At 40.8% G+C, this 22131-nt stretch overlaps 1 protein-coding gene and 1 long non-coding RNA gene across 6 annotated transcripts in view; one reads left to right on the top strand and one right to left on the bottom strand.

Annotated features, from left to right (window-relative positions):
• The window catches only part of CHST7 (carbohydrate sulfotransferase 7), a 109792-nt gene that overhangs the window by 35021 nt on the left and 52640 nt on the right, over window positions 1-22131 (top strand). The window lies entirely within an intron of this gene.
• LOC146394576 (uncharacterized) lies at window positions 8697-15064 on the bottom strand. Its single transcript, XR_014835357.1, has 2 exons — window positions 15001-15064; window positions 8697-12176 (listed from the first exon to the last, which is right to left on the bottom strand). It is a non-coding gene; the product is annotated as an uncharacterized LOC146394576 (long non-coding RNA).

Below are 22131 nucleotides of genomic sequence, written 5' to 3' on the forward strand. Positions count from 1 at the left end.
CTCGTGAACTTGAGATGAATCCCACTTGGTTGTGGTGTTTGATCTTTTTTTTTATGTTATTGGATTTGGTTGGCTCAATTGTTTCTTTTTTCTTTTTTTACTTTTTAGCACCGCACCTGCAGCATATGGAGGTTCCCAGGCTAGGGGTCCAATCGGAGCTGTAGCCGCTGGCCTATGCCACAGCCATAGCAACACAGGATCTGAACTGTGTCTGTGACCTACACCACAGCTCACAGCAACGCTGGTTCCTTAATCCACTGAACAAGGCCAGGGATCGAATCCACAACCTCGTAGTTAGTAGTCGGATCTGTTTCTGCGGCACCACAATGGGAACTCTCAAAAAAGTTTTGAGAATTTTTGTGTCTATATTCATCAAAGACATTGGCCTGTGATTTTTCTTTTTTGGTAGTATCTTTGTCTGGTTTTGGTAATAGGGTGATGATGGCTTCATAGAATGTCTTTGGGAGTGTTCCTTCTTCAATCTTTTGGAAAAGTTTAAGAAGGATAGATAATGTTTTTCTTTGTTATGTTTGGTAGAATTCACCTGCGAAGCCATTTGGTCCTGGACTTTTGTTTGCAGGGAGTGTATTTATTACATATTCAATTTCATTTCTAGTGATTCTATTCAAATGATCTATTTCTTCTTGATTCAGTTTTGGCAGGCTATGTGTCTCTAGAAAGTCGCCCATTTCTTCTAGGTTGTCAAATATGTTGGCATATAATTATTCATAGCATTCTCTCATGTTTTTTTGTAGTTCTGAATTATCTGTTGAGATTTCTCCTTTTTCATTTCTTATTTTGTTTATTTGGGCTCTTTCTTCTTTGTGAGTCTGGCCAGAGGTTTGTCAATTTTGTTTACCCTTTTGAAGAACCAGCTCTTGGTTTTATTGATTTTTTTCTATTGTTTTTTTAAATCTCTATTTTATTGATTTCCTCTGATTTTTATGATTTCCTTCCTTCTGCTGACTTTAGATTCTGTTCTTTTTTTCATTCTTTCAGGTGGTAGGTTAAGTTGTTGATTTGATGTTTTTCTTACTGTGTTTTTTTGTTTTGTTTTTTGCTTTTTAAGGCCCCACCCTTGGCATATGGAAGTTCCCAGGCTAGGGGTCGAATCAGAGGTACAGCTGCCAGCCTACACCACAGCCACAGCAACACAGGATATGAGCCACGTCTGTGAATTATACCACAGCTCACAGCAACACTGGATCCCTGACCCACTGAGTGAGGCCAGGTATCAAACACGCATCCTCATGGATCCTAGTTGGGTTTGTTAACCACTGGGCCACAAAGGGAACTCCAAGATTTTTGTTGTTTTTGGAGAAAGGCCTGTGTCGCTATGAAATTCCCTCTAAGAACTGCCTTTGGAGCATCCCATAGATTTTGAATGGTTGTGTTTTCAGTTCATTTGTCTCAAAGTATTTTTAAATACCCCCCCCCACCCCGGGAGTTCCCGTCGTGGCACAGTGGTTAACGAATCTGACTAGGAACCATGAGGTTGCGGGTTCCATCCCTGGCCTTGCTCAGTGGGTTAAGGATCCGGCGTTGCCGTGAGCTGTGGTGTAGGTTGCAGATGTGGCTCAGATCCCGCATTGCTGTGGCTCTGGTGTAGGCTGGCAGCTACAGCTCTGATTCGACCCCTAGCCTGGGAACCTCCATATGCCGTGGGAGCAGCCCAAGAAATGGCAAAAAGGCAAAAAAAAAAAAACCAAAATCCCCTGCCCCCCCCCCTTATTTTTTCTCTTTTTGCCTTTTCTAGGGCTGTACCCATGGCATATGGAGGTTCCCAGGCTAGAGGTCAAATTGGAGCTGTGGCCATTGGCCTACGCCAGAGCCACAGCAATTCGGGATCCAAGCTGCATCTGAGACCTACACCACACCTCACAGCAACACCGGATCCTTAACCCACTGAGTAAGGCCAGAGATCAAACCCACAACCTCACCATTCCTAGTCGGATTCGTTAACCACTGAGCCATGACAGGAACTCCTAAATTTCCCTTTTGACTTCCTTTTTGACCCATTGGTTTTTTGTAGCATGTTGTTTAGTCTCCATGTACTCAGTTTTTTCTCATTTTTTCCCTTGTGGTTGATTTCGAGTTTCATGCTATTGTTGATTTCGAGTTTCATGCTGTTGTGGTCAGAGAAGATGCTTGAAATAATTTCTGTACTCTTAAATTTGTTGAGGTTAGTTCTGTGCCCCAGTATGTGGTAAGTCCTAGAGACTGTTCCATATGCACTTGAGAAGAATATATATTCCAGGTTTTTTGGATGTAATGTCCTGAAAATATCAATTAAGTGTAACTGTTCTATTGTGTCATTTTAGGATCTCTGTAGCTTTATTGATTTTCTGTCTAGAAGATCTGCCCATTGATGTGAGAGGTGTATTAAAATTTCCTATTAGGAGTTCCCGTCGTGGCGCAGTGGTTAACGAATCCGACTAGGAACCATGAGGTTGTGGGTTCGACCCCTGCCCTTGCTCAATGGGTCAAGGTTCCAGCGTTGCCGTGAGCTGTGGTGTAGGTCACAGACGTGGCTCGGATCCTGCATTGCTGTAGCTCTGGCGTAGGCTGGTGGCCACAGCTCCGATTCGACCCCTAGCCCAGGAACCTACATATGCCGCAGGAGCGGCCCAAGAAATGGCAAAAAGACAAAAAATAAAAAATAATTCCTATTATTATGTACTCCCATCAAGTTCTCCTTTTGTCTGTTAGTATTTGTTGTATGTATTTGGGTGGTCCTGTATTAGGGGCCTATATGTTAACAAGTATAATATCCTCTTTTTGAATCGATCCTTTTACCATTAAATAGTGTCCTTCTTTATCTTTCCCTATGGCTTTCATTTTAAAGTCTATTTTGTCTGATATGAATATTACAACTCCTGCTTTCCTGTCATTCCCATTCTCATGAAATATCTTTTTCCATCCCCTCGCTTTCAATTTATAGGTGTCCTTTGTAGGCAGCATATTGTAGGCACTTGTTTGTTTTTTATCCAGTCTGCCACTCTGTGTCTTTTGAGTGAAGCATTCAGTCCATTGATAATTAAGATAATAATAATAATTACTATTATTTTTGTCTCTTTAGGGCCACACCCACGACATATGGAGGTTTCCAGGCTAGGAGTCTAATCAGAGCTGTAGCCACTGGCCTACACCAGAGCCACAGCAACGCAGGATCTGAGCCGCGTCTGCGACCTACACCACAGCTCACGGCAACGCCAGATCCTTACCCCATTGAGTGAGGCCAGGGATCGAAACTGCAACCTCATGGTTCCTAGTCGGATTCGTTTCCACTACACCACAATGGGAACTCTGATGAAATAGGACACAAGCATAAAGTAAGAGGAAATCATCCAACCAAAAAAAAAAGAAAGGGAAAAAAAGGAGAAACATATAAGCAACTGGAAAACAGGTTTAAAATGGCAATAAATACATATTTATCAGTAATTACTGGAGTTCCCATCGTGGTGCAGTGGAAACGAATCCAGCTAGGAACTATGAGGTTGCGGGTTCAATCCCTGGCCTTGCTCAGTGGGGTAAGGCTCATGCTTGTGTCCTCTTCTTCTTAGTTTTGTGAGTGTGTTGTTGGTTTTGATTGGTGGTTGCCCTGTTCTTCAAGTATGTTAATCCCTTCCTATATCTGCTTGTTTTAGCCTGATAGTCATAGAGGCTCAAACATGTTCTAAAAAAAAAAAAAAAAAAGAGTCTGGATTTTCTTATTTTCCTTCCCCACATTTTATGATTTTGATGTCCTTTTTTACATCTTCATGTTTATCCTTTTGCTGTTCCTTATGTTTATTATCACTTTTTTTATTACTCAATGAATTTATTACATTTATAGTTGTATAATGATCATCACAATCCAATTTTATAGGATTTCCATCCCACAACCCCAGCGCATCCCCCACCCCCCAAACTGTCTCTTTTGGAAACCATAAGTTTTTCAAAGTCTGTGAGTCAGCATCTGTTCTGCAAAGAAGTTCATTGTGTCCTTTTTTCAGATTCCACATGTCAGTGAGAGACTTTGATGTTGGTGTCTCATTGTCTGACTGACTTCACTTAGCATGATAATTTCTAAGTCTGTCCATGTTGCTGCAAATTCCATTATTTTGTTCTTTTAATGGCTGAGTAATATTCCATTGTGTATATGTACCACATCTTTTTGATCCACTCCTCTGTTGATGGACATTTAGGTTGTTTCCATGTCTTGGCTATTGTAAATAGTGCTGCAATGAAATTGGAGTACATGTGTCCTTGCGAGTCATGGTTTTCTCTGGGTAGATGCCCAGGAGTGGGATGGCTGGATCAAATGGTAATTCTATTTTCAATTTTCTGAGGAATCTCTGTACTCTTTTCCACAGTGGTTGCACCAATTTACATTCCCACCAACACTGTAATAGGGTTCCCTTTTCTCCACCCCCTCTCCAGCATTTATTGTTTGTAGACATTGTTTTATTTATTAAGTTTGTTGAGCCTGTAGGTGTATGGGATTAATTCTGGGCTTTCTATCCTGTACCACTGATCTATATTTCTGTCTTTGTGCCAGTACCATATGGTTTTGATGACTGTTGCTTTGTAGTATATTATCGCTTTTCCAACTAGTTTTGTTTTGTTTTGTTTTTTTAGTTTTAGATCTGTATACTGGCTTATTTAAGTGATTACTTCCCAATTGTGATTTCCTCCATCCTATATCTTCTTACTTCTTTCCCAAATATTTAGAGGATACCTTTCAGTATTTCTGTTAGAATTGTTTTAGTAATGCCATATTCTTTAAGTTTTTGTTCATTGGAGAAATTCTTTATTTCTCCTATATTTTAAATGATAATCTTTCTGGTTAGAGTATTCTAGGCTGCAATTTTTTCCCTTTTAGAACTTTGAATGTGTCTTGCCACTCTCTTCTGGCCTGTAGTGTTTCTGTATAGAAATCAGCTTTGTGGGGGTTCCCTTATAATTAACTCTTTGTTTTTCTCTTGCTGCCTTTAGAATCCTTTCCTTATGTATTTCCTTATAATATGTATTGATGTAGGTCTGTTTGGGTTCAACTTCTTGGGGCCCTTTGTGCTTCCTATATCTTGATATCTATTTCCTTAAGTTTAGACAGTTTTCAGCCATAATTTTTTCAAGTATATTTTCAATCCCTTTTTCCTTCTCCTTCTGGAATACCTATTATGCATCTATTATCCCATAGATCTCTTATATTGCTTTCATGTTTTTTTTTTTAAAATTCAATTTTCTGTCTGCTGTCCTGATTGGGTGATTTCCATCATTCTGTCTTCCAAGTCACTTATTCATCCCTCTGCATTATTCCTTCTGCTCTTCAGTGCCTTTAACTTAGCTTGTATCTCTGCAAATTGATTTTCTAATTTTTCTTGGCTCCTCCTTATATTTTCTAGTCCTTTTCTAAAGTAATCTGCATTACTGTTCATATCTGCTCTTAATTCCTTCAATATTTTCACCATCTCCTTTTTGAACTCAATGTCCGTTAGACTGGAGAAGTCTGTTTCATTGTTTGGTCCTACAGGGGTATTCTCCTGTTCTTTTTAACTGGCAATGGTTCCTGAACATCTTCATTTTGCTTATATTTTTCTTATTCTTTGAGTTTAGGGAAAACAGCTATCTACCATAGTCTTGAAGGGCTATTCATTATACATGGGAGCACCCCCGGGTAGCTTCCAAGGGCTTACTATTTTTTTAGTGTGAGGGCTGCTTTTGGTTTGGATGCTTTCCTCAGTGTGTGCAGTCCATTATCCCCTTGATGGGGGGTGTGCTAGTGTACGGCCTGCATGTGCTTCCAGGGAGATGGAGACAAAGGGCAGGGCCTATGGCCAGTGCCTGATTGATGGGCCTTGACAGTGCTGAGGACCCCAGGGGAGATGGCACAAACTGATCCTGGTTGCAGGGCCCTGAGAAGTGGCAGTGACTCTCAGGGAGGTATAGGTGGCACCCAGAACCTTTGGCAGCAGCAATAGCAGGATATTCCCAGGGGAGTGAGGGCAAGAGACGGTGCTGTGTTGCAGTGCACCTCCTCCTGAGGTGACTGGGGCCGTAGGCTATGCCTGTTGAGCACATGCACAGTGAAAGATGTTCCTATGGCAATCCTGCTCCTCCTCCTCTTATCTCTCCAGCAATGGCACCTTGCTTCTCCCGTGGGCCCACCTCCTCCTGCACTCTTGCTCCCCATCCTGTGGCACTCCATTCCCTAGACCCTCAGGTTGTTGCCACACACCCAACCCTACTCCTCTCTCTGGAGCTGAGTTGCAGCACCCAGCCCCCACCAGAGCATCTCAGGCTGTGGTGTCTGGGGGTGGTGGTACCAATGGTCTGTGCAGTTCTCTGCTTTGCCCTCCTCAGTCCAGCTGCTGTGCTTTTCTCCAAAGCTTTGAGGTTCTCCCTCCATCCTGGCTGATCTCCCTGTTAGATCAGCCCAGGATGTGGATTCCTTTCCTCTTTCATAGTTCCCTCTAGGGAGTGCTGGCTCCATCCTGATTCCTTTTTCCCTCTTCTCTTTCGTTTTTTTCCCATTTGTTCTACCCAGTCATGTGGAGGTCTGAGGTCATCTGCCAACATTCAGTAGATGTTCTGTGCCAGTCGTTCCACATGCAGATGAGGGTTTTTTTTGTGTGTTTGTGGGAGAAGGTGAGCACTGTGTCTTATTCCTCCATCTTCTTGACCCTACCTTCTCCTCTTCTTTTTTCTTAAAATCTAGCTATAGTTTTCTCAATGTTGTTGATATTTTCAATGAACCCGTTTTTAGTTTAGTTGATTACTTTTTTTTTTTTTTGCCCTTTTAGGGCCACACCCATGGCATATGGAGGTTCCCAGGCTAGGAGTCTAATCGGAGCTATAGCCCCCAGCCTGCGCCAGAGCCACAGCAATGCGGGATCTGAGCTGCATCTGCGACCTACACGGCAGCTCATGGCAATGCTGGATCCTTAACCCACTGAGCGAGGCCAGGGTTCAAACCTGCATCCTCATGGTTCCTAGTTGGATTCATTAACCACTAAGCCACAACAGGAACTCCTAGTTTAGTTGATTTCTTTACTGTTTTTTCTATTTACTATTTTATTCATCTCTGCTCTAGTTTTTATTATTTCCTTCCTTCTACTAGTTTTGGATTTAGCTTGCTTTTTCCTTTTCTAGTTTCTTAAGATGTGAAGTTAGGTTATTAATTTGAGGTCTCTATTATTTACTATAGTCATTTACAGGTATTAGTTTCCCTCTGAGCACTGCTTTTTCTTCATCCTATTAGGTTTGAAATGCTATGTTGTTATTCTCATTCAATTCAGAATATTTTTATTTTTATTTTTATTTTTGCTTTTTAGGACTGCACTCATGGCATATGGAGGTTCCCAGGCTAGGTGTCTAATCGAAGCCACAGCTGCTGCTTACACCACAGCTACAGCAATGCCAGATCTGAGTCATGTCTTCAACCTACAGCACAGCTCACAGCAATGCCAGATGCTCAACCCACTGAGCAAGACAAGGGATTGAACCCACAACTTCATGATTCTTAGTCGAATTTGTTTCTGCTGTGCCATGACAGGAACTCCTTTTTTTTCTTTTTCAGAATATTTTAAAATTTCTCTTGTTATTTTTCTTTGTTTTTTTAAATTTCCACATATTTGTGAATTTTTGGTTTTCCTTCTGTTATTTCTAGTGTTTCTAGTTTTATTTCATTGTGGTTCCAAAAGATACTTTGTACAATTTTAGTCTCTTTAAAATTTATTAAGACTTGTTTTGTGGGCTAGCATGAGGTCTATCTTGGAAAATGTTCCCTACAAACCTGAGAAGAACATGTACTGGTGGGGGGCAGTTCTATATACGTCTGTTAGTTTTTATTGGTTTATAGTGTTATTCAGTCTTCCATTTCCTTGCTGATCTTCTGTCTAGTTGTTCTATCCATTATTGAAAGTGAGGCATTGAAGTCTTATTATTCAATCAAGTCTTATTATTTTAAAGGAGAAACTATTATTTCTCCTTTTGATGTCTATTTCTTTTTTCAATACTCTAAATTTTTATATATATTTAAGTTCCTATTTTTAGTGTGAATATGTTTATAATTTTGTATCATCTTGAGTGACATTTTACCATATGTAATATCCTTCTTGTAACAATTTTTGACTTAGTCTATGTTGTTTGATATTACTATATCCATCTCACACCTTTTGGTTACTCTTAGCAAAGGGTATAATTTCCAATCCTTTCACATTCCCCCATAGGTATGTTTTCTTTTTTTAATCTAAATCGAATCTCTTATAGAGTATACCGTTAGGTTGTGTACTTGGATTTTTAAAAATATATTCTGCCAATATCTGCCTTTTAATTGTATAGTTTAATCCATTTATATCTAAAGTAATTACTGATGAGGAAGGACTTTTTATGTCACTTTACTACTTGTTTTCTATAATTTTTGTTCCTCAATTTCTTCATTATTGCTTTCTTTTGTATTTCATTGATTTCTTTCCTTCTAGTATACTGTTTTGATTACTTCCTCATTTCCTTTTCTGTGTATTTTTAAGTTTCCTAGTGGTTATCTTGGGGAGTGCAATTAATATACTTAATTTGTAACAATACAGTTTGAATTGCTAACCACAGTTTCAATAGCATACAAAACTCAGCACCATTCCCTCCCACTTTTTTTTTTTTTTTTTTTGTCTTTTTGCAATTTCTTCGGTCGCTCCCGTGGCATATGGCGGTTCCCAGGCTAGGGGTCTAATCGGAGCTGTAGCCACAGCAACATGGCCACAGTCTATGCCAGAGCCACAGCAACATCGGATCCAAGCCGCGTCTGCAACCCACACCACAGCTCACGGCAACGCCAGATCCTTTAACCCACTGAGCAAGGCCATGGACCAAACCCGCAACCTCATGGTTCCCAGTTGGATTCATTAACCACTGCGCCACGATGGGAACTCCCCCTCCCACTTTTATGTTCTTGTCACAAATTACATTTTTTTTATGGCTGCACTAAAGGCATATAGAAATTACCAGGCCAGTGATTGAATCAAAGCTGCATCTGTGACCTATGCCACAGCTGCAGCAATGCCAGGTCCTTAAGCCAATGCCCCAGGCCAGGGATCAAACCCACACCTCAGCAGCAACCTGAGCCATTGTAGTCAGATTCTTATTCCATTGCACCACAGCAGGAACTCTGACAAATTACATCTTTAAGCATTGTATGCCCATTTACAGAGACTTATAATTACTTCTTATGCATTTGTCTTTTAAATCACATAGTAAAACCAAATATACAATCATATTGGCTTTTTTTTATGGCTGTACCTGTGGCATATGGTAGTTCCCAGACGAGGGGTTGAATTGGAGCTGCATCTTCGACCTATGCCACAGTCATTAGCAACACCAGATCCAAGCTGCACCTGCAACCTACATTGCAGCTTGCAGCAACACTGGATCCATAACCCACTAAGCCACAATGTGATCTCCCACAACAGATTTCTTTAATTCTATTCAGCTAAATAAAATAACCCCCCCATGCTGGCTTTTATATTTACCTATGTAGTTACCTGTTCTTTATTTCTTCATATAAGTTTAAGTGTCCTTTCATTTCATCCTAAAGGACTCCCTTTTAGTATTTCTTATAGGGCAGGTCTACTAGCAACAAACTTCCTTAGCTTTTATCAGGAACTTCTTAATTTCTCTTTGGATATTTTTCCAACAGTAGTAGTATTGGTTGACAGTATTTTTCTTTTAGCACTTTTAAATGTGTCATTCCCACTACATTCTGGCCTTCTTAGTTTTTGATGAGAAATTGGCTCTTAACCTTATCAAGCATCCCTTTTATGTGACATGTCACATCTCTTGCTGTTTTGTTGATTTTGTCTGTGTTCTTCAACAACTTGATTATAATGTGTTTCAGTGTGGATCTCTTTGAGTATATCCTACTTGGGGAAACTCTCCCCAAGATTCGCTCTTATTTTTTTATGGGCTATAGTCATTTATCCATTTAGTGACTTTTCCCCTATTTTTCTTTTTTTTGCAAAAACTATATTCCTTATCATGCATGGTCACTAGAGTCCCCATTCCATTATCTCAGCAGTTAGCACACTTAAAGAGGCTTATTTAAATACATGGAGCTTTAAAATATATCTCTTGGTCTTTTGCAGATTGGCTCTGAGCTGGGACATGCCTTTGAGGTTTAGTCAGGCTACCTACAACTCTACCTTAGCTCTCATTTCCTGCTACATGGAGTCCAAAATTCAGTTAGAGATAAAAGCCTGTTGTCCTTTTAGGTCTTTTCTGAGCATATATCCAATCCTGGGCATGTTTGTGGCTCTCCAGATTCATTGGTATATGTAGGAGACCTTCAAGGCCCTTATTCTCCTGTGTATCTTCTTGGAGGATTTTAAGCCTGAATACTGCTTGCCCCTTCCTTGTCTCTTGCCTCAGGTGACTGTGGGGAGAATGTGCTTTTAAAGAGTTTTTGACAGATGCCATAGGAGTCACTCCAGCCCTGATATGTCGCCAAGAGAGATGAAACATGAAACATAAGGAAGCCTTTAGGTTGATCCCTCAGGGAACTACCAGATAGGTCCATATACACAACCACAATTCTTTAAGAACAACACTTATACTGCCCCCTCTTGTACCAGAAATCCATGCCAGTAAGGCCAGTGTCTCCAAAACCACTGCCAAGCTGGGGTATTGGGGGTGGCAGGTGAGTAAACAAAAATGATCTCTTACCAAAATTTAGCAGCCTTTTTTTCTCAATCACTCCTATGGTGGTTGTAAGTTTTTATTAGGTTCCAAAGTTCCAAAATTGTTGATTTGGACCATTTTTGTCGGTTTAATCATTGCTTCTGTGGAGGGATGAATCCTTGGATCTCCGTTTTCCACTGTTTCAATGATATTGCTTTCTTCGGCACTAAAAAAAAATATTTTAGTTTTCATCTCTATTGTGACATTACATATCTGGTCTTGCTGTTGTGCAGTTTTTCCATTAGAGCCTTTAGCATCATAACCTTTAATCACACCTCTTTTTATTTTTTTGGCCATGCCCACAGCATGTGGAAGTTCCCAGGTCAGGGGTCAAACCCACACCTCAATTGTGATCTGTACCATAGCTGTGTCAATGCCAGATCCTTAACTCACTGAGCCACATGGGGACGTCCCCCCACTATCTTTTCTTCGGCCACGTCTGCAGCATGTGGAAATTCCTGGGCCAGGGATTGAACCTGCACCATATCAGCAACCCCAGCAGGTGCAGTGACAGTTGCAAGATCCTTAACCCACTGTGTCACAAGAGAACTCCTGTGCTTCCTTTTTTTGGTAACAGCCTTATTGAGATCAAATTTACATACCATAGAATTCACTCAATTAAAGTGTACAATTCAGTTGTTTCTAGTACATTCAGAGTTGTGCAAATATCACCTGCAATCAATTTTAGAATGTTGCTATAAACACAAAAAGAAATCCTGTATCCTTAGCTGTAACTCTCCCCAAACCCCACTCCCCTCCCCAGCCCTAGGCAACCACTAATCTGCTCTCTGTCTCTATAGATTTGCCAGTTCTGGAGATTTCATAAAAATGTAATCAATATAATATGTGGTCTTTTGTGGCTGGCTTCTTTCACTTAGCATTTTCAAAATTCATCCATGTTACAGCATGTATCAACCATGCATTTCCTCTTATGGCTGAGTAATATTTCACTGTATGGCTACACCATATTTGTCCATTCATCAGTTGATGCATTTGGGGTTTTTCCACTTTGAGCTAGTATGACTAATGCTGCTATAAATGTGTACAAGTTTTTTGTCGACATATGTCTTTATTTCTCGGATATGTACTTAAAAGTAGAATTGCTGACTCAAATGTGAACTCTATATTTAATTTTTTGAAGAAGTGCCAGAATGTTTTCCAAAGTGGCTACCCAATTTTACATTCCCACTGGCAGTGTATGTGGCTTGTGATTTCTGCATATCCTTGCCAACGTTTGTTTCTGACTTTGATAATGGCCACCCTAGTCACTCTGAAGTGGTATCTCATTGTGACTTTTATTTCCATGTCCCTGAAGGATAATGATGTTGAGCATCTTGTCATGTCCTTTGGGGACATTTCTATACCTTTTTTGGAGAAGTGTCCATTTAGATCATCCCCCCATTGCCTTTTTTTTATTATTTTTATTTTTTGTCTCTTGTCTTTTGTTGTTGTTGTTGTTGCTATTTCTTTGGGCCGCTCCGTGGCATATGGAGGCTCCCAGGCTAGGGGTCGAATTGGAGCTGTAGCCACCAGCCTACGCCAGAGCCACAGCCACGCGGGATCCAAGCCCCGTCTGCAACCTACACCACAGCTCACGGCAACGCCGGATCGTTAACCCACTGAGCAAGGCCAGGGATTGAACCTGCACCTCATGGTTCCTAGTCGGATTCGTTAACCACTGTGCCACGACGGGAACTCCCCATTGCCTTTATTTTTGTCTTTTTTTGGCTATTTCTTGGGCCACTCCTGCGGCATATGGAGGTTCCCATGCTAGGGGTCCAAATCGGAGCTGTAGCTGCCAGCCTACACCACAGTCACAGCAACGCGGGATCCGAGCCGAGTCTGCAACCTACACCACAGCTCATGGCAATGCCGGATCGTTAACCCACTGAGCAAGGGCAGGGATTGAACCCGCAACCTCATGGTTCCTAGTCGGATTTGTTAACCACTGCACCACAATGGGAACTCCATTGCCTTTATTTTTGAAAGATTAGCTTTGCTGCAATAGAATTCTGGTTAATATATTTTCTCCTTCTGCCACTTTAAATACATCATAGCACCACCTTCTGGCCTACATTGTTGCCGATGAGACGTCACTGTGAGTCCCTTATAAGTGATGGTCAGGTTCTCTTGTACCTGATGAGCCATTTTTCTCTTGTGGCTTTCAGGATTCTCTCTTTGACTTTTGACAGTTTGTATAAGATGTGTTTAGGTGTAGCGTTCTTAGTATGTATCCTCCGGGGAACTCACTGAATTTATTGTACGTGTAGGTTAGAGGTTTTCATCAAATTTGGGGAGTTTTAGCCATTATTTCTGAAATGTTTTTTCTGACCCTTTCTTTCTTTCCTTCTAGCCAATTTTCAGAGTCCTAAAGAAGCTGGGGCTTGTGGGGGTTTTTTGTTTGGTTGGGTTTTTTGCAATCTTGTCAATTTTATCATTGTTTTTTTTTTTTTTTTTTTTGTCTTTTCTAGGGCCACACCCAAGGCATATGGAGTTTCCCAGGCTAGGGGTCTAATCAGAGCTGTCAACCTACGCCAGAGCCACAGCAACGCAGGATCCAAGCCGCATTTGCAGCCTACACCACAGCTCACAGCAACGCTGGGTCCTTAACCCACTGGATCGAGGCCAGGGATCGAACCCACAACCTCACGGTTCCTAGTCAGATTCGTTAACCCCTGAGTCACGACGGGAGCTCCCCATCCTTGCTTTTTGAGGAACAGATTTATTCAACTTCTCGCTAAGCCATTTTGGAAGTTCCCCCTCTATGGTAGCTCATTTTAATGCCTCGTATTTCCATGTCAAGTGCTAACAGCAAACAGCTGAAAACAGAAGACGAGGGGCCCTGAGAAATAGCTGCTTGTTGAAACATTTTAAAGGATACACTTGATCTGAATTGCCCATTGGAGAAAGCATATCCTCAAACAAGGCAGAGAATGGGGAGTAATATTTACGTATGTGATTTGGTAATTCTTCACCAGCTGAAGGAATACAGTTGTCCCACTGAAAGTTCTCTAGTTCTAAGCAGTTAATCATGTTGGCTAGAAATAACACTTCATGCAACAAAGTTGAATTGTACATATTTCCTTCCTCCAGCAGATGGTGACATTTTATAGAATATAGATAAATTGTCCAGCTGGACCGGCAAGCTAAGTGACTAAAGTAGAATTGTCTTTAGTTCATTTCTTCTTTATATCTTGAATTCATTCACAAAACATGTATCAAGAAGTTACATCTAGAAAAGGAGACTAAGAACAATAAAAATTCATGACTAAATATATACAGTAAAAATGTTCGAATTTTTCAATGCCAAGTTGCATCGTCAATTTTTCTGTTAGTTTTTTGTTTGTTTTTGGCTGCACCCGTGACATATGAAAGTTCGCACCACAGCAGAAACCCAAGCCACTGAAGTGACAACAGCTGCATCCTTAACCCGCTACCCTATAAGAGAATTCCATGTTTTTATCAGATATTTTCTCATTGGGCATCAGGGCACATCAGCCTGCCTATATACCAAAATAGAACAAGGGAGTTCCCACTGTGGCTCAGCAGTAAGGAACCTGACTAGTATCCATGAGGACACGGGTTCGACCCCTGGCCTTGCTCAGTGGGTGAAGGATCCCCTGTTGCCGTGAGCTGTGGTGTGGGTCACAGACTCGGCTGGGATCCTGCGTTGCTGTGGCTGTGGGGTAGGCCAGCAGCTACAGCTCCGATTCAACCCCTAGCCTGGAAACTTCCATATGCCGCAGATATGGCCCTAAAAAAGTAAAGCAAAACAAAAAAGGACAGTGTTCAAGTAGGTAAATAATATCCACCTCTGATTTATCTTTGTTTCTTTTTTCCATGCAAGTCCCAAATCAGTCCTTTAGAGTGACTTCTCCCTTCAACTCCACGCATTAATATTTGCTTCCCTAATTTCTAACCTACAGTATAGAATCTAATTAAAATTCATTCTTAGGTGGAAACAATTAGTAGCCTCAGCTTAATGTGCTGATTATACCAGGGATATTAAAATCACTAATTCAAAACAAACATCATTTGAACATATATTTTACATTTTCTTGTGGAGCTCAAGAGTTCATATAGTGGAGTTCCCGTCGTGGCGCAGTGGTTAACGAATCCGACTAGGAACCATGAGGTTGGGGTTCGATCCCTGGCCTTGCTCAGTGGATTAACGATCCGGCGTTGCAGTGAGCTGTGGTGTAGGTTGCAGACGTGGCTCGGATCCTGCATTGCTGTTGGTCTGGCATATGCCGGTGGCTACAGCTCCGGTTGGACCCCTAGCCTGGGAACCTCCATATGCCACGGGAGCGGCCCTAGGAAAGGCAAAAAGACAAAAAAAAAAAAAAAAAAAAAAGTTCATATAGTAAGAGAAACAAAGTTAATTAGTAGGTGAGAAGTATTTTTTGCCACTTCTGTGGCATGTGGAAGTTCCAGGGCCAGAGATTGAACTGAGCCACAGCAGTGAACCACTAGGCCATCAGGGAACTCAGGTTAAAGGTATTTTAATGCATGTGTGCACAAGATTTCCTGGGAACCCAGAAAGTGAATCATTAATTCTGTTGAAGGAACTTTATTTTTTTTTTAATTAAAAATTTTTTTTTTTGCTTTTTGGGCTGCACCTGTGGCATATGGAGGTTCCTAGGTTAGGGGTCGAATCGGAGCTGTAGCCGCCAGCCTACACCACAGCCACAGCAATGCCAGATCCGAGCCACACATGCAACCTACAGCACAGCTCATGGCAACGCCAGATCCTTGACCCACTGAGCGAGGCCAGGGATCGAACCCGCAACCTCATGGTTCCTAGTTGGATTCATTTCCTCTGTGCTATGACGGGAACTCCTGTTGAAGGAACTTTAGATGTGAGCTTCAAATCTGAGTGCTATAACATAGAGATGTGGGCAAAGGGCATTTTAGGCAGAGGAAACAACTTGAGGTCAGAGTTAGAAGCATCAAACCACTCAGTATTTTTGCTAAACTTGGAGCAGTCCGGCTCAAACACACAGCTGCTGGTAGTGGTGCCCACTGAAAGCTCTCAGCTGCCAGCCTCTTCAGAGATTGCCTGGGCTAAAGAGAACTGCCTCACTCCAAGCCACAGCCTTCTTTTTTTTTTTTTTTTTTAATTAAATTTTATTTTCCCACTGTACAGCAAGGGGGTCAGGTTATCCTTACATGTATACATTACAATTACAGTTTTTCCCCCACCATTTCTTCTGTTGCAACATGAGTATCTAGACATAGTTCTCAATGCTACTCAGTAGGATCTCCTTGTAAATCTATTCTACGTTGTGACTGATAAGCCCAAGCTCCCGATCCCTCCCACTCCCTCCCCCTCCAATCAGGCAACCACAAGTCTCTTCTCCAAGTCCATGATTGATTTTCTTTTCTGAGGAGATGTTCATTTGTGCTGGATATTAGCTTCCAGTTATAAGTGATGTCATATGGTATTTGTCTTTGTCTTTCTGGCTCCTTTCACTCAGTATGAGATTCTCTAGTTCCATCCATGTTGCTGCAAATGGCATGATGTCATCCTTTTTTATGGCTGAGTAGTATTCCATCGTGTATATATACCACATCTTCCGAATCCAATCCTCTGTCGATGGACATTTGGATTGTTTCCATGTCCTGGCTATTGTGAATAGTGCTGCAATGAACATGCGGGTGCATGTGTCTCTTTTAAGTAGAGCTTTGTCCGGATAGATGCCCAAGAGTGGGATTGCAGGGTCATATGGAAGTTCTATGTATAGATTTCTAAGGTATCTCCAAACTGTTCTCCATAGTGGCTGTACCAGTTTACATTCCCACCAACAGTGCAGGAGGGTTCCCTTTTCTCCACAGCCCCTCCAGCACTTGTTATTTGTGGATTTATTAATGATCAAGCCACAGCCTTCTATGCACCAGCCTGCATCTCATAACTGAATGACAGTAGGGCCTGTCCCCTCCACTTGGGACAACTATGAATAGCCATTCCATCTTCGGAGGTCCCTATGTGGTCCACCAAAAGAATCGTTGGGTTCCTATGGTGACCTAGCCTCTCTCTCTCTTCCCAAGACTGCATCCTTTCATTCACTTCAATAGATGTTGATGCCAAAGGCCCTATCTCATAAATCCCCTGCATGCTAATCTCCATCTCAGAGTCGGCTTCAACAGAGAACTCAACCTCTAACAGGGGTGAACTCACAGAGCTTAGACATGGCTTGCGGGCAAACTCTGTGCCCACCTTATCATCCGTTTGAACTCATGAGCTAAGGATAGCTTGGTCATCGAAAGAAAGCAGGGCCAGCAATATCTGGATTTCTTAAATTTTATTTTTTAATTAACCTACAGTAAAATGCCCTCTTTTGGGCACACAGTTTTATGAGTTTTGACAAAGGCACCATGTCATGAGACAACTACCCTCCAGCAAGATATAGAATAGTTAGGGAGTTCCCGTCATGGCTCAGTGGTTAACAAATCCAACTAGGAACCATAAGGTTGCGGGTTCGATCCCTGGCCTTGCTCAGTGGGTTAAGGATCCAGTGTTGCCATGAGCTGTGGTGTAGGTTGCAGACTCAGCTCGGATCCGGCATTGCTGTGGCTGTGGTGTAGGCTGGTGGCTACAGCTCCGATTCAACCCGTGGCCTGGGAACCTCCATATGCCACAGGAGCAGCCCAAGAAATGGCAAAAAGCCAAAAAAAAAAAAAAAGATATAGAATAGTTAGGAGTTCCCACTGTGGCTCAGTAGGTTAAGAACCCAACGTTGTCTCTTCGAGGATGTGGGTTTGATTCCTGGCCTTGCTCAGTGGGTAACGGATCCGGCATTGTGACGAGCTGTGGGGTAGGTCCCAGCTACAGCTCCGATTCGACTGCTTGCCCAGGAGCTTCTCTATGCCACAAGGGCAGCCTTAAAAAGAAAAAAGAAAAAAAAAGATATGATGTAGTTATAATTACCAGCTCCCCCCCCCCGACTCCCTTATTTTGTCCTTTTAAAGTCAGTTCCTTTACTCTGTCCTTAATCTCTGGCCACCACTAATTCCTTCTCTGTCCATGTTACTTGCACATGTTGCAGAATGTAAAATAATAGACTTTTGAGCCTGGTTCCCTTCACACAGAATAATGCATTTGAGATTGATCCATATCATATATCATCAATAGTGTCTCTTCATTGTTGAGTAGTATTTCCTTTTTATTTTTATTAAAGGGCAGTTGATTTACAAACTTGTAACAATTTCTGCTGTACAGCAGTGACTCAGTCATATATACATACTTTTAAAAATATTATTTTCCAGGAGTTCCCATCATCACTCAGCAGTAACAAACCTAACTGCTAAACCTAAGGATGCAGGTTCAATCCCTGGCCTCGCTCAGTGGGTTAAGGATTCAGCATTGCCATGAGCTGTGGCATAGGTCGTAGATGTAGCTCAGATCTGATGTGGCTGTGGCTCTGATTAGATTGCTAGCCCCTTGGAACCTCCATATGTCAAGGGGGAAGCCCTAAAAAGACAAAAAAAAAATTATTTTCCTTCATGGTCTATTCCAGGAAATTGCATAGAGTTCCCTGGGCTATACAGTAGGAAGTTATTATTTATCCATTCTAAATATAATAGTTTGCATCTACTAACCCCAAACTTCCAGTCCACTCCACCCCTCCCCCTCGGCAACCACAAGTTTGTTCTCTATATCTGTTAGTCTATTTCTGTTTTGTAGATAGGTTTGTTTGTGCCATTTAAAAAATTTTTTTTCTATTTTTTTTAAGGGTTGCACCCACAGCATATGGAAGTCCCCAGGCTATGGGTTGAATCAGAGCTGTAGCTGCCAGCCTACATCACAGCCACAGCAATGCTGGATACGAGCCGCATCTGCTACCTACGCCACATCTCACAGCAATGTGGGATCCTTAACCCTGAGCAAGGCGAGGGATCAAACCTAAGTCTTCATGGATACTAGTTGGATTTGTTGCCACTGAGCCACAATAGGAAATCCCATTCGTGCCATATTTTAGATTCCACATATAAAAGTTATCATATGGTATTTGTCTTTTTCTTTCTGACTTAGTATGAGAATTTCTAGTTGTATCCACGTTGCTGCAGATGGTATTATTTCATTCTTTTTTATGGTTGAGTAGTATTCTATTGCATATATGTATCACATCCTCTTAATCCATTCATCTGTCAATGGACACTTAGGTTGTTTCCATATCTTGGCTACTGTGAATAGTGCTGCTATGAATATAGGGGTGCATGTGTCTTTATGAATTGTAGATTTGTCTGGATATATGCCCAGGAGTAAGATTCTTGAAGCATATGGCAGTTCTATATTTAGTTTTCTGAGGAACCTCCATACTGTTTTCCATGATGGTTATACCAATTTACATTCCCACCAACAGTGAAGGAGAGTTCCCTTTTCTCCATGCCCTCTCCAGCATCTGTTATTTGTAGACTTATTCATGATGGCCATTCTGACCAGTGTGAGGTGGTACCTCACTGCAGTTTTGACTTGCATTTCTCTAATAATTAGTGATGTTGAGCATCTTTTCATGTGCCTACAGGCCATTTGTATGTGTTAGGGGAAATGTCTGCTTAGGTCTTCCACCCATTTTTCAATTGGGTTGTTTGTCTTTTTGTTGAGTTGTATGAGTCTGTATACTTTGGAGATTAAGCCCTTGTCTGTTGCGTCATTTGCAACTATTTTCTCCCATTCTGTAGGTTGTATTTTAATTTTTTAAAATGGTTTCCCTTGCTGTGCAAAATCTTATTAAGTTTGGTTAGGTCCCATTGGTTTATTTTTGTTTTTATTTCTATTGCCTTGGGAGACTGACGTAAGAAAACATTTGTATGGTTTATATAAGAGAATGTTTTGCCTCTGTTATCTTCTAGGAGTTTTATGGTGTCATATCTTATGTTTGTCTTTAAGCCATTTCGAGTTTATTTTTGTGCATGTTGTGAGGGTGTGTTCTAGTTTCATTGATTTATGTGAAGCTGTCCAGTTTTCCCAGCACTACTTACTGAAAAGACTTATTCCCATTTTATATTCTTGCACCCTTTGTCAAAGATTAATTGACTGTAGGTGTCTGGGTTTATTTCTGGACTCTCTCTTTTTTTCCATTGATCCATATGTCGGTTTTTTTGGTTGTTGTTTTTAACCAATGCCACACTGTTTTGATTACTGTAGCTTTGTAATATTGTCTGAGGTCTGAGAGAGTTATGCCTCCCTCTTTGTTTTTTTTTTTCTCCCTCAGGATTGCTTTGGCAATTCTGTATCTTTTATGGTTCCATATAAATTTTTGGATTATTTGTTCTAGTTCTGTAAAAAATGTCATGGGTAATTTGATAGGGATTGCATTAAATCTGTAGATTGCTTTGGGTAATATGGACATTTTAACAATATTAATTCTTCCAGTCTGGGAGCATGGTTGTTGAGTAGTATTTCATTGTGTGTTTTACCACAGTTTGTTTCTCCATTCACTAATTGAATGACATTTAGGTTGTTTCCAATTTTTAGCAATTATTTTAAAAACTGCTACATTCACATATAGGATTTGGTTTGAACATCAGTTTTTATTTCTTTTAGGCAAATATGTTGACATGGAATTGATGGGTCATGTAGTAAGTGTATTTTTAAGTTGATGAGAAATTGCCAAACTGTTTTCCCAAAGTTTGAACCTCTTTTACACACCAACAGTTATTAGTGTTCTGATTGTGTGACAACCCTGCAAACAGTTGGTATTGCCAGTTTTTTTTTTAAGCCATAGTAATAGGTGTTCTTTGTTACTTCAGTGGTTTTAACTTGCATTTTACTGTTGATGTTGAGCATTTATTATTGTTTTCCTGAACCCATGGCATGCAGAAGTTCCCAAGCCAGGGATCAAACCCATGCCAGAGCAGTGACCCAAGCCACAGGAGGGATAATGCCAGATTCTTAATCCACTGAGCCACCAGGAAACTCCTAGCATCTTTTCTTACGGTCAATGTAATGGCATATCTTCTTTGGTGCAATGTTTATTCAAACCTTTTGCTCATTTTCGTATTTGGTTTTTTTGTTTCCTTATTGTTGAATTTTGAGAGTTCTGTGTATATTCTAGGTACAAGTCCTTTGTCAGATATGTCATTTATAAATTTTTCTCCCAATATCTAACTTTTAGTTTTATCCTCTTCACAGTCTCTTTTGTTGAGCAAAGATTTTTAATTTTCATGAAATCCAACTTAGCATTTTTTTTCCTTATAGATAGCACTTTTGGTGTCATATCTAAGAATTCTGTTTTTTTTTTTTTTAGGGCCACACCTGTGGCATATAGAGGTTCCCAGGCTAGGGGTCTAATTGGAGCTATAGCTGCTGGTCTATGCCACAGCCAGTGCCAGATCTGAGCTGCATCTGTGACCTATACCACAGCTCACAGCAACGCCGGATCCTTTAACCCACTGAGTGAGGCCAGGGATTGAACCTGCAACCTCATGGTTCCTAGTCAGATTCATTTCCACTGCGCCATGGTGGGAACTCCCTAAGAATTCTTTGCATGACCTCAGGGCACGAAGATTTTCTGTTTTCTTCTAAAAGTTTCACATCTTACATTTAGGTTTATGAATGATTTTGAGTGAATTTTTGTAAAAAGTGTGAGGTATGTGTTGGGTTCGTTTTTTACATATGGATGTCCAATTTTTCCAGCATCATTTGTTGAGATAATCTTTTCTTCATTAAAATGTTTTTGGCCTCCCCTGTGGCATGTGGAAGTCCCTGAGACAGGGATAGGACCCATGCCCTAGCAGCAACCTGAGACACAGCAGTGACAACAGCTAATACTTACCCTGTTGAGCGACCAGGGAACTCCTAACTTTTTTTTTTTAGCTTTGTCAAAAATCTGTTTATCATATTGGTGTGGGTCACTTTATGGACTCTATTCAACTGCATCAATCTGTATGTGTATCCTTTTCCCAATATCACACTGTTTTGATTACTGCAGCATTACAATAAGTCTCATAATCAAGTAGAGTAAATCTTCCAATTTTGTTATTTTATTGGACTATAGTTGCTTTACAATGTTGTGTTAGTTTCAGGTATACAGCAATGTGATTCAGTTATACATATACATTTATTCATTTTCAGATTCTTTCCTCATACAATATTGAATAGAGTTCCCTGTGCTGTACAGTAGTTCCTTGTTGGTTATGTAATATTTAGCAGTGTGTATGTGTTAATCCCAAACTCCTAATTTATCCCTCTACCCCAACACTTCCCCTTTGGAAACCAAAGTTTATTTTTGAAATCTGAGTCTATTTCTGTTTTGTAAATAAGTTCATTTGTATCATTTTTTTAGATTCTACATAGAAGTGACATCATATGATATTTGCCTTTTTCTTTCTGACTAACTTCACCTAGTATGATAATCTTAGGTCCATCCATGTTGCTACAAATGATATTATTTCATTCTTTTTTATGACTGAGTAGTA

This window comes from Sus scrofa, chromosome X, assembly GCF_054392235.1.
Source record: "Sus scrofa isolate SSC_HxYL_T2T_F1_AM1 chromosome X, Sscrofa_HxYL_maternal_Yorkshire_Landrace_v2.0, whole genome shotgun sequence".
Taxonomy (NCBI): Eukaryota; Metazoa; Chordata; class Mammalia; order Artiodactyla; family Suidae; genus Sus; species Sus scrofa.